This window comes from Protopterus annectens, chromosome 6.part0, assembly GCF_019279795.1.
Source record: "Protopterus annectens isolate FY-2018-M chromosome 6.part0, PAN1.0, whole genome shotgun sequence".
NCBI lineage: Eukaryota > Metazoa > Chordata > Ceratodontiformes > Protopteridae > Protopterus > Protopterus annectens.
This window is the reverse complement of record NC_056737.1, coordinates 1689501071-1689514201: the sequence shown is the minus strand read 5'-3', so window position 1 is coordinate 1689514201 and position 13131 is coordinate 1689501071. Positions and strand designations below refer to the sequence as shown.

The following is a 13131-nucleotide window of genomic DNA, read 5'->3' as shown; positions in this document are numbered from 1 at the left end:
ATACAAGGTTGACTAAATGGAGAATCCTATTATAGTTAATGGTATGTGTAGGTAAAGTGGCAGCTCTATCTTTATGAGGGATTTAGCACTGCAGGCAGCACCTTTAGAGAAGCAAAGCTGTCTGTATGACCTACTTCTACATATAAAGCTGTAAATCAGGTGTTGGGAGTCACGGGGGTCCTTGAGACCATACACATGCAAGAAGGTGGGCAATGTGAGCTATCCTCCAACCTCCTTTGGGGATGTTTCAAAGTGCTGTCCTGAGAAAACATAGACTTAACTCATTGGTGGACTAGTGACCTTGCAGAGCTGGCCCTCTTCTCACAATGAATGCCATCATGCTGCATTCATCAGCATGTCCTCTAGGTGGAGCCATTGTGCCTTATATTCTTGCAGCTCCAAATGTATGTCAGATGTGGTATTGCAAGAAGGGTCTCTGCTTGCAAAATCAGGTCTGGCATAACAGCTGGAGATCTTATGACCAAGAATTTTGGTTTGACTCAACAGCCCATCTGAGTCCTCAAGGAAACTTGACCTATATTCAGAATAGGTATTGGAGACTCATTAACATAGAATGTTACAGAATCTCATTACCTTGTCTGGGCATAATGGGACTCCCTACCATTCAATAACATTTCAGGTATTGAATATGGAGAACTCCACCACCATGATGATACTGATGTCATCCTTTGGGCAAGGTAAAATTCAAAGCTGAGATCAGCAAGAGTGGGAAGTCAAAGGACATCTGTTCTTGTTATTCCATTCTTTTAGAACCCCATCCTCTGGAAAAAAAGAAATGTGTGTACAGAATTACTTGTATATCCATCTTTTGCAAGACATCTTGAGAGATATACAAACTGGAAGCATTTTGGTAAACTTAAAATTCAGAGGCTCACAAATGCAAGTCCCAGAAAACTGAAACTGACTAAGCAAACGCAGATTTAGATATCAAGTCCAACATCACTGTGTTTCAGAATGTTTCCCATTTCTCCACGGTACAGCTGTATGGGCTAAAGCTCCCATGGGGAAAAAAAAAACAATTTAAAGAGAGTACAGTGAGGTTCAAAATTCCCTGTTCTCCCTTGCACTAATAGGATAATTTTCATAGTTTCAGGACTTGCAGTTATAGATCTTGTAAATAAAAGAGAAAGCTGCGTGTTTCAGCACAATGATTTAAACATGCATAATGAGGCACAAGACTGACAGAAAGGAAGATGATTGAAAAGATAGACAACAAATCTAATCATATTAAGCATGCTGTGAAAACATCAGCAGCAGTGTAAAATCAGACAGTGTTTGACAAATAGTAATATTTTTCAGAGCAAGCAAAGCTGAACTAGAAGGAAGATGGTAAAGTAAAAGGGAATGATTTTTTTTTAATTTTGCATTTAGCATAATTTTAAAGAATATTGGAAGCAGCAAACATGGTGTGATGCCCGTGCACTGGCCCAGTATTCAAGGAGCCTCAGTCCTGACCACTAACACCAGTGAGGGGCGTGCACATTGGGAAGATAACAAGTACATACACACAGTAAAGTACAATTGCCCTTAAGAGCACACAGAGACAACAGTCAGTCTGGGGCCGGCTTCTCCCTTTCTCTCCAAATCCCCAATAAGACTCCCCACTGGCACAGCTATAGGGTCCAGATCTCAGCCTAGTGGTCAAGCTAAAACCTCCAGCACCCTCACTGTCCAACTAGTGCTTTGTGTCCCTGCCCAAGTAGCTGATACACACACAAACTTTAAGATTTGATTTATATACAAACACACAAACACTCTTGGGGAAGGCTAGATCAGGTTCTCCAGCTATGTCCGCTTTCTGCCTAGACTATAAGGTAGTACCAACTGCCACCAATTATTACTATCAGCTACTATAAGGCCCTTCTCAAAAGGTGACCAATTTCACTGTGTAATGTTCTTTTAATCCAGTTAGTAAGTGAGACGAACAGCAAGGCTATTGGAGTGGCTTTGTACAGTATCACCAAATACATGCAAGTACTCTAGAGTTTAAATTATCTCTACACAAAACAGCCACAGCTAAAATGTTTAAAAATATTTAATAATAAATAATAAAAACACAAGACAACGCATTACTTCAACACAATGACATTAGAGAGTTCAGAAATCACAGGAAAATGCTTTAAAACAATACTGTAGGATAATTTGACATAAATATAGAAAACAGCTAGACTAATCTAGCTATATTCTATCTATCTCTATAAGAAATACTAAGTTCTAAGTACTACTTACATACAGAACAAGGAGGTGCTGGTGAGTAGATGTTCTTACTAGATCCAATACAAGATACAAAATGCTCTATCTTTCTCACTGAGAAAGTCTTAAATTAATAATACACAGTACTGCTGACTCATCTCTGATTACATTATTTTTATCACTTTTCCTTTAGTTCCCAGGCTAACAGAAACTCAAAATTTACATTTCTTTGTAAGCTGCACCTGTCAGGAAACCAGAGCAATAAAAGACACTTTTACATGTGAAACCTAGAAATTATCTATGTCTTAAAACAATAGAAAGAATTTCCTAGCCCAGACATCCTGTCTCCAAACATGAGATCAAACACAGTTGTAAAATTCTTTACTTGACAGCTTTCTTCCAGCAGGGTGCACTGTGGTTACATTTTTGAAGCTCAGTACAACATACAGTTTAACCATAACATATATTTTTCTTTACATTTCTAAAACAAGCCTGTGGATTATATTAATATTTACAATTACATAGGATTATCTACAAAATTCTATCTGGCTGAGCTGGAAGCCCCTCAGTTTTTAACACCCCCCCCCCCAGAACTCAAGCTAGTTTTTGAAGTGTCCCTTGAAAAACGCTGCTTGAGAGGGTTGAGTCTATCTGGCTATACCTTACCTCATTCCCTGTCTTGACAGTTCATCTACATTGGCATTGCTAACCCCACTGCAGTGCTCCACTGACATATCATATGCTTGCAACCCTAGGCTCCACCTGAGTAACTTGGAATTTTGCTTGCTGGCTTGATGTAACCATGTTAGGGGATTGTGATCTGTAACTACAGTGAATTTCCTTCCATACAGATAAGGCTGAAGTTTCTGCAGTGTCCACACTATGGCTAGACATTCCTTTTCTACAGCTGCATAGCATTCATCCCTGGGTTGAAGCCTATAACTGAGATAAACCACTGGGTGCACTTCCCCTCTGAAGAAATCTGGCTAAGTACAGCCCCCACCCCATGGTTCAAAGCATCTATCCACACAACAATTTCTTCACTGTAATCTGGACTGGCTAACAAAGGGGGGTCCTCCCAAAGCTTTATTAAGCTTCCGGAATGCCTGCTCAAATGCTGTGGTCCACACTACCTTATCTGGCCTGTTTTTCATTGTCAGGTCAGTGAGGGGAGCAGCTATGGTACTAGAACTGGGGATGAACTTTCTGTAGTACCCTGCTGTCCCTAAGAATGCCCTTACCTGATTTTTGGTAGCAGGTGCAGGCCATGCCTGAATGGCATCCACTTTGGCAGGTTCTGGCTTGATCTTACCACTCACCACTCTATTTCCCAGGTAGGAGACCTCTGCCATACCCATCTGACATTTGCTGAGCTTAATGGTCAGCCCTGCTCTCTGTAGTTGTAGTCTACCCAGCACCTCCCTGACATGCTGAAGGTGGTCTTGCCAGGAATGGCTTTAGATGGCAATATCATCTAGGAAAGCAAAGGCAAAAATCTTCTACTCCTGCTAGGATATGATTTACCAGCCTCTGGAAAGTCATTGGGGCATTTTTCATCCCAAAGGGCATCTTTGTGAACTCATACAAGCCACAAGGAGTCATAAAGGCTGACCTCTCTCTAGCACTGGGAGTCAATGCACCTGCCAGTAAGCTTTGGTAAGATCAATGGTGGTAAGATACTTAGCCCCACCCAGCTGCTCTAGGGCTTCATCTGTCCTAGACACGGGGTAAGCATCTGGCTCTGTGTGACTATTTAATTTCCTGTAGTCCACACAGAACCTGGTACTGCAATCCCTCCTTCACACCAGCACCACTGGGGAGGCTCAGGGACTGTTGGACTCCTGAATTACCCCTAGTTCCAACATTTCCTGTATCTCCTCTGTCAGAGTCTGTTTGACTCTGTCAGCACCCTATAAGGGGCCTCCTAATAGGTCTTTGGGGTCCTGTATCCACCTGGTGCTGCATCAGGTGGGTGCACCTTGGTTTCCCAATGAACATGTCCACAAACTCCTGTAGCACTGCTCGGGTTTCTCGAACCTTGGTAGGAGATAGCTGCTGGACATTGCTACCCCTTCCACTGAGGTGTCATTCTGAGCCTCACTGAGGAGATCAGTCACCAGATTTCCCTCAGACTCCTCCTGCAGTCCACTGCAAATATTCAGCACAAGGACCTCCCTATCATAGTAAGGTTTCATCATGTTAACATTTATTTATTTTATTTTACATTTGTTAACCGGGATAGTCCACTGGACATAAGTACATTTTCAGTGGAGGCCCGGGGAGAAAAGCTCCACACAAATGAATAACATGCAACAACAAAAAAAAAACTACAAAGTTTACAAAGTATATTTAGATGCAAAATGCAGTGAGCCTTAATTAATAGTTATATATTCATACACAGCAGTCACAATTGGTGAAAACAGAGAAATCTTACAGTAATAGTTTCATTAGTCTAAAGATATATATATATATATATATATATATATATATATATATATACATACATAATAACATGGTACAATATGTGCCCCTGCCCCCTGCCTAGCAGTTCTACCATGTAGTTAACATCACTGACCTTCCTTACCACCTTGTAGGGTCCCTCTCAAGCTTCTTGCAGCTTGTGTTTGACAGGAATGAGAACCATTACCTACTGCCCTACAGCATACTTTCTAGCTCGAGCATTCCTGCCATACCATAGGTTCATAGGTTCATAGGTAAGTACTAGGCTAATGGCCCTGGAGCCAATTCAAGCCTAGCCCAATAGTGTTCCCAGTCATCTGTCTTACCAGACATTAGTTCCCTGTACCCCTGTCTAGTAATGCGATTGAAGTGATTCCTGGGGAGAATTTCCTATTTCCTATCCACTCATCAAGATTTCTCTTGAAGAGGGCCAGCAAGGTGCTCTGCTTGATGTGAATGGGGAGTTTATTTCAGAGTATTAGAAGTCTCTGTGTTAGGAACCTATCCCTCCTGCAAGTTCTGTTTAATGTGGTGATAAGGTCGAGGTCTTTGGAATGAGTAGCATGGAGGGACTGGGATTTTTTCAGATGAAGCATGTCTAGCAAAACTGAGTCAGACATGGCTCTGTATGTCAAGCAGAGATCACCTCTAAGTAGGAGATATGAGATGGAGTAAAGTTTTATGTTTTTTAATTCTATCTGCATAAAGCACGCAATTGAGTCCTAAGATCTTCCAAGTCAGGAACTTTTGTGGCCTTTCCAGTTGTTGGAGGTGTCTAGTGAGGTACATGCCAAATGAGGTATTGTACTCTATAATGGGTCTGATGAGGACCAAGTAGAGAGACATAATAACTTCTTTTTTCCTGGATGAGAAAACTTTTGTGATGAGATGTGCCACATAAAAGGACTTCCTAACCACAGTGGTACGTTGTTGTCGAAAGAGAGATTGCTATCTACCTCTGTCCCTAGATCCCTTATAACACCTTCAGAGTTACATGGGTTCCCTTCAAATGGTAGTTTGTGGGCACCATGTTTTTCCTGAAGGGAATGAAGATGCATTTTTTGGCGTTGAACATAAGGCCATGCTTTTGGCACCAGTCATTGGTTTCTGTTAGGCCTTTTTGTAGGATGTCCACATCAGCTTGAGAATCAATAATAGCTCCCAATTTGCAGTCATCTGTGAATTTGGTTAATCAGTCCCTTGGTATTGGCTTGAATTTCAGAGAAGAAGATACCAAACTGGAGAGGACCCAGAAGTGTTCCCTGTGGGACTCCACTTTTAACTGCCTGGTAGTCAGATTTAGAGTCAGCTACTTTCACTGTGTGGGTTCTGTCAATGAGCCAGTTGGCATCCCATCTAGTGATGTAAGGGTTAATATCCAGATTAGTGAGCCTATCAATGATTCCAGAGTGTGGGATGATGTCAAAGGCTTTGTTTAGATTGAGGTAAGCTGTGTGGACAGCATTGCCTTCATCCACCACACTGGTGACAGCTTCGAAGAAGTCTATCAGATTGAGAAGACGTGATCTGCCTTTCACAAGCCCAAACTGCGTGGGTCCAGGGTTTGAAGGTTCCCTATATTCTTATTTATAAGAACCGTAATTATACATTCCATAGCCTTACAGAAATGGCTTGTCAGGCTGATGGGGCGGTAGTTCCCAAGGTCAGTAGTCACACACCCTTTGTTGAGTGGGATGACTGTAGCACTGCGCCATTCAGTGGGGACAAAGCCAGAACTGAGGATGTAGTTAAACAGGGCACTCAGGTGTGGTGCCAGTTCTTTTTGTAGATAGTGTAGGACACAACCTGGTATATTATCAGGTACCATGGAAGCTGTATTCTTAGCTTTGGTCAGTGCAATTTCTACTTGTGCAGTCGTGATAATAGGGAGTTGGTATTCCTCGGGTATGTGGATGGGCCCTTTGGGGGGTGAGGGGGGAGTAAAGTTCGCATTAAACCTTTCTGCCAAGATACTGGCAATATCAATTGATTTAGTAAAAGTGGTGTCGTTGTGCTGTAGCTCAGAGCAAATCAACATATTGTTATGCAGATTCTTGACATAACTAAAGAATGCCTTGTGGTTGCCCTTAGTATCTGTAGCAATTTTGCTTACATAACTGGCTTTGGTGGATTTGATGAGGGATCTCAGTTTTTACTGAGTTTGACAAGGGAATATTTCCAGTCATCGGACTTTACCCTTTTCTGCAACCATTTTTTCCTTCTGCTATAGAGTTTGTTAATGGCAGGGGTCCACCAGATTGGCTTCCTTTTTTTAGAGGAGAGCATCTTGGCTCTGTTTGCTATAGTCCTATCTATGCAACTGGTGTATGATTCAGCAGCCATGCTCCCATTCCCCATTTCTATGGATGATGTGAAGCTTGCCACTTCTGTCCTTAGAAGCTCAAAATTAGCTTTGAAGAAGTTTTTCACTGTGGTTTCCTTTTTCGGGGGGTGGAAGTGGGATTTGGATATCAGTGGTGATTAACTTGTGGTCGGATCTGACGAGGGAGGGGTTTATCAAAGGAGTAGAGCAGCAGTCCCCCATGTTTGTAATGACTAGGTCAGGGATGTTGTTTCTCCTAGTGGGGGTGAGGATGAGTTGGTCCAAGGCATTGGAGATGATGAATTCCAGGAAATGCTGGGCAAAAGAGTTGGAGCAGGAGTAGTTGTTCCAACTAATGGAGGGGTTGTTAAAGTCTCCCAGAATAAGGTTATTTAACTGGACCTTTATGTTTTCCAGAGTGCCCAGGAATGCAGCGTGGGAGTCCTGGGACATTGTGGGGGATCTGTAAAAGGCTACAACATGGACTGCAGTTTTGTCCAGTGATAACTGTACCTGAAGTATTTCTGATGCGTTATGTTGGGCAACAAGTCTAGAGGTGTGTGCATCTTTTATGAAGATGGATACACCTCCACCTTTGGGGGTTCAGTCATCACATCCCATAGGGTTATGGTACAGATTTCGGGGCAGAAAGGTGTGATATGCATTGTAACCTGGTATCGCAGGGGTGCTCTCAGGAGCCTTGAAACAGGTCTCTGTTACTGCACAGATGTCGATGTTCTCCAGTTTGAGGAGTGACTCGAGTGAGTGTATTTTGAGGTTTAGACTTTTAGCATTCAGTAGCATAACCCTTAGAATGTGTTTACTAGCAGATGCTATGGGGGTAAATTTGTCTTCAGGGCATTACATAAAAAAGGCACTATAGGGGTGGCAAGCACCTTGGGCAGTATCCAGAATCTCAGGGGTGACAGAAGCAGGCCGTCTCCGGCAAAGCATTGAGGTCTGTCTATCATGTCATCCCAGGCAGACAGATACTGGATCCCCTTTGAATGACACCAGAAACTTAGACAATTGTTGAGCTCAACCATTTTCTGCTTGTACTGTGGTATCATTCTTTTTGATGGTAGGATGCTACTCAAGACTAGGGTCATACCTGCCTGGGCTACAAGATCAGAGAGCTCCTCCATGTCTCTTTTCATGTAGTCCAGGGACGTACATCTTAGGTCATTCACACCAACATGCACGATTACAGAGTCATATTTGTACTTGCTGTGGAGAGACCCAAGTGCATGCATTGTGTGGCAAACCCTGGCACCTGACAGGCAGCTGACTGTGACTTTCTCCTTATTCAGCTAGTGAGTGGGACGTCAGTGTAGCTTACAATTGAGTCACCTATGACTAATGTGTTTGGTACATTGTTCTGCCTTAGGAGCTTAGCTTGAGTAGCACACTGGTTGTGAGGGCTATGTGTCTTGTGGGTTATGCTTGGATGGGATGGTTGCTTGTGTTTGTGCCTTGGAGATCTCTGTTGTTTGGGCAGATTTTTTAAGACAGCCTTCACGAAAGTGGTTGTGTGTCTTGTGTTGGTGGTGTGCTAACAGGGGGGCTATGTGTTGTCTGTGATGTGATGTGTGTGTTGACCTTCTCCTTCTGACTGGCTGACCCAGTCTTGGACTGAGAGAGCGAAGCCTCATGTTTGGCTATGTACTTGCATCTCTCACAAGTGAATGTGTTTGGAGGTAGGAGGAGAGTGTTGTCTGTGTACATGAGGCAATTGCTGCATTGCCTCAGGATGCCCAGATGCACCAGGTTAATGAGAGAAAGCATCAGAAACTAACCCTTGTTCATGCCTGGAAAAGTGATCATCTTTTTAAGTACTGAGTTGTTTATGCTTAGATTAAGTACTGAAGCTTTTTATTTCCTTTATGGAAAAGTTAGTACTAGTGGCAGTGGGTGAACTTGCAATAAATGCTACAAGACGTTCTGAGTAAGTGCTGGATTTAAAGTCTAATTTGAGTGCTCAGAGGTAAAGGTTTACAAGATCTAAGGGAAAATTTGAAGAGCAGACTTTAAGGCACCAGTAATGGTTTTACCTTAGCTAAGCAGTGCTGTGTGTCGCACAAACCCGTGCAAACACTTTTTTTAAACAGAAAGATGAAAGGGATAGAAATAGCCCCAAATGGTCAATAAAAATACAATTTCTGAGCTGAAACCACTCCTTTAGTGACAGATAGGGCTTCTGCTAGGTTCTCCTGGGCCAACCCCATGAGTTCCCTGAGTCTTATCCTGAAGTTTATGACATATACCACAACAGACTCCTTGTGACACTCATACCCACCTTCCAACTCATCATGAATTAAATCTAGAGGCCCCCTCATCCTATGCCCATACAACGACTCTGTGGGTCCTGGGGAACCTCACTGTAAGCAAACAACATATGGGGCAAATATTTGTCCCACTCCTCTTAAACTGGTCTGCAAATGCTGATAGCATGGACTTGATTGTAGAGTTTAACCTCTCAACAAGACCATTAGTCTGGGGATGGTAGGGGGTGGTCTTCAGTTGCTTCACCCCACAGTACTTCCACAGCCAAGCCAACAGGCCTGACATGAAATTGGCACCTCTGTCAGTCAGTATTTCTTTTGGGAAACCTACCCTACTGAAAAGCTCTAACAAAGCATTTCCAACTCAATGGTGGACAGAGCCACGGCCTCAGAGTATCTTGTAGCATATTCTACTACCACTATGATATACTTTTTACCTGTGGAACTTGGGGTACTCAGAGGCCCCACAATATTCATAGCTACCCTCTGAAATGGCTCCTCAATCACAGGCAAAGGCATCAAAGGAGCTTTCACCTTATCTCCTGCCTTGCCTACTTTTTGGCACTGCTTACAGGTCCTGCAGTACCCTGTTACATCTCTGGAAATCCCAGGCCAATACAAGTTCTGCATAATATGTCTCTTTGTATGTTTCATGCCCATATGACCTGCAAACGGAATATCATGGGCTATGGCTAGAAGCACCAGATGGTAGGCTCTAGGCACTATCAACTGCTGTATTCTCTCAACCTTTAGCCCTCCCTCAGGGGTCCACTCTCTATACAGTAATCCTTTGTCCCAGTATACAGATTCCTCCTTCCTTTGAGAATCAGGTGCCTCAATAGTTCACTGCCTCAGGCCTTGTAATGTAGGGTCTGAGACCTGATCCTGTCTCAACTCTCTCTTTGTAATCCTTCCCAGCACTCCTTCTATAGGAAATCTGGTATTCTCTGACAGCGGTGCCTAACTGTCATACTGGGTAATAATACTCACCTCTGCCCTTGCAGTCACACTGTCCAAGGGACCATCAGTACCCACAAGCAGCTGTGGCTCACCTTCAGTCTCATTGTTACAGTGCAGCTCCCTCCCTGTAGTAACTACCTCACCAGTCCTGGCTGCAAGTGTGTGGTCTATATGGGTCTCCCCCAGGCTACCATACCCACGTGCTTGTCTCCAAGCCTAACTGTGTGTAACTGCATCAGCACATGGTACTGGATTATCAAATCCATTCCCTATCAGGACATCTGCATGGATATCCTCAAACACACATACTTGCTCGCTTCCTTTTTTACCCTCCCAGTCAAGGTGAACCCTAGCCAAAGGTATTTGGGGAATAGGGTCTGTCCTAAAGCTCTGACTGGAGTAGACTGTCCAGGCAAGTAGTGCTCCTGTGAACCATTGCAGGTTTCACAATGGTTATGTCAGAGGCTGTGTCTCTCTTAGCAATGGCTTCTTTGCCATTCACTACAATAGGATATAACCTCTTGTGGTAGTTTGGTACCCTTGCTGTCTCAAGACAACCTACTATTGGCATTTTGTCATTCCCACTTACTGGCTCTCTCACCTTTTGTTTCCCACTTTGCCTCCATGGACATCTATATGCTACATGGCTCCACTGGTTGAATTTAAAACATTTAACCCTACGTCCTGAACATGTACCTGGACTAGTGGCTTCCCTTTCTCCTGGCAGATTCTGCTGGGGCAGTCTGGGCTGCCCACCATAAGTTCCTTTAGACCTATGAGCAGCAATGGCTGTCCCTTTCCTGTGCAGTGATGTCCTGCTTGCCAGGTATAGGTCTCCCTTCTTCCCCAACTCATCTGAAGTAGCACAGTGTCTATCAGTTAACCAGATCCTCATGTCCTCAGGCAAAGTGCTAAGGGCTTGTTCCCTCATCAAAAGGTCTGCCAGGCCTTCAAAAGTGGTGACCTGACATCCACTCACCCACCTATGAAAATAAGTGCTTAGTTCAGCAACATATTCGCACACACTTTCATCTGCCTTGCGTCTATGCTCATGAAACTGTTTCCTATAAGCTTCAGATGTTAGCTTAAAAAATTCTAGCAAACAATTCTTAACAGCTGTATAATTAAGAAATTCACAATCAGATAGTTTATACAGCACTGTTGCAGCTTTACCATGGAGTAAGGGGATCAGGAACCATACCCAAAGCTTTTGGTAAACATCATACTGTTTACATACCCTCTCAAACATATAAATGTAACTATCAAAATTATCCCCCTCTGAAAATTGTGGAAGAAGTTTACTGACCCTTTGTGGTTGTGGGGTTTGGTCACTCCCTTGCCCATTACCGCCATGACTCTGGCGAAGAGTCAGCATCTCCTTTTCATATTGCCTCTGCCTCTCCTTGTCCTCAGCTTCTATTTCAAAATGCCTGGCCTCCAACTCAAGTCTCTTTAACTCCAGATGGATTTTTAAGTCCTATACAGAAAGGTTGAGCTGTCCATTCTCTGAGTGTTGTACATCTCCATGGCCAGTCTAAGTGTCCTCCTGGTTGATATTTTCTGATCCAGCTGGGACCAAAGCTGCAATCATGTCTGCTTTATTCAGGTTTCCATGCACCAGTCCTTTAACCTTGCACATCTCAGCCAACTGGCTCCTTGTCAGCTTGCCATACTGCTCTGATGACATGCTTGCCTGCTCTCCCTGACTAACTAAGCAAACAAAAGAAATAAAACAATTGCTTTCTGAACTCTGAATGTTAACTGCATGGCTGATTTACACCACAAAACACCTTCAGTGATCACTGTACACAAGCTACAGGAATTCACTATCCATACCACTACAAGTCAATTAGTATGTGATATGGCTACCTCACCACAATCAAACAATATTTGATATGGCTATGCCACCACTGCCAAACAATTAATATGTGACACCCGTGCACTGGCCCAGTAATCAAGGAGCCTCAATCCTCACCACTAGCACCAGTGAGGGGCGTGCACATTGGGAGGATAACAAGTACACACACAGTAAAGTATAATTTCCCTTAAGAGCACACAGAGTTCACAGTCAGTCTGAGGCTGGCTTCTCCCTTTCTTTACAGATCCCCAATAAGACTCCCCACTGGCACAGCTATAGGGTCCAGATCTTAGCCTGGTAGTTAGGCTAAAACCTCCAGCACCCTCTCTGTCCAACCACTGCTTCGTGTCCCTGCCAAAGTAGCTCACACATACACACACACACACTTACTTTAAGATTTGATTTATATACAAACACACAGGGGTCTATATTATAAGCTCGAAGGTTTAATACTTCGAATGCATAAAGATTGAACTTTATGCATCGAAGTATTAAACCATCGAACATTTATAAAAAAATAACCGAAACAAAAACATTAACTAAAGCATTTATGCAGGTGGGCAAGCCCCCCTGCACCCCCCACATCCTCCACTACTTAAATATATCAACTCCGAGATCGCACAACATTGAAGTAAATGGAAATCTCTCCTTAGGAGATTTCCGTTTAAACATTCAATGTTGTGTGCTTTTGGCAATCTCGTGTCGACAATATTGTGTTCGATATTGTCAGACTTCAAGATTCTGATATAGACCCACACACAGACACTCCTGGGGTAGGCTGGCTCAGGATCTCCAGGTATCCCCCCTTTCTACCCAGACTATAACGTAGTACCGACTGCTGCTGACCACTACAATCAGCTACTATAAAGCCCTTCCCAAAGTGTGACCAATTTCACTGTCTAATGTTACTATTATTTATTTATTTATTTAAGTTTGATGCCCGAGGAAGTCCACTGGGCCAAGAAGAGCCTGTTTTCAGTGGAGGCCCGGGGAGAAAAGCTCCACAATAATTGCAAGTTACATTTCACATGTTA

General features: G+C 43.3%; 1 protein-coding gene across 3 annotated transcripts in view; it reads right to left on the bottom strand.

Moving 5' to 3' along the window:
- HAAO (3-hydroxyanthranilate 3,4-dioxygenase) overlaps nt 1-13131 on the bottom strand; it is an 808952-nt gene that overhangs the window by 470188 nt on the left and 325633 nt on the right. The gene's annotated exons all lie outside the window — the stretch shown is intronic.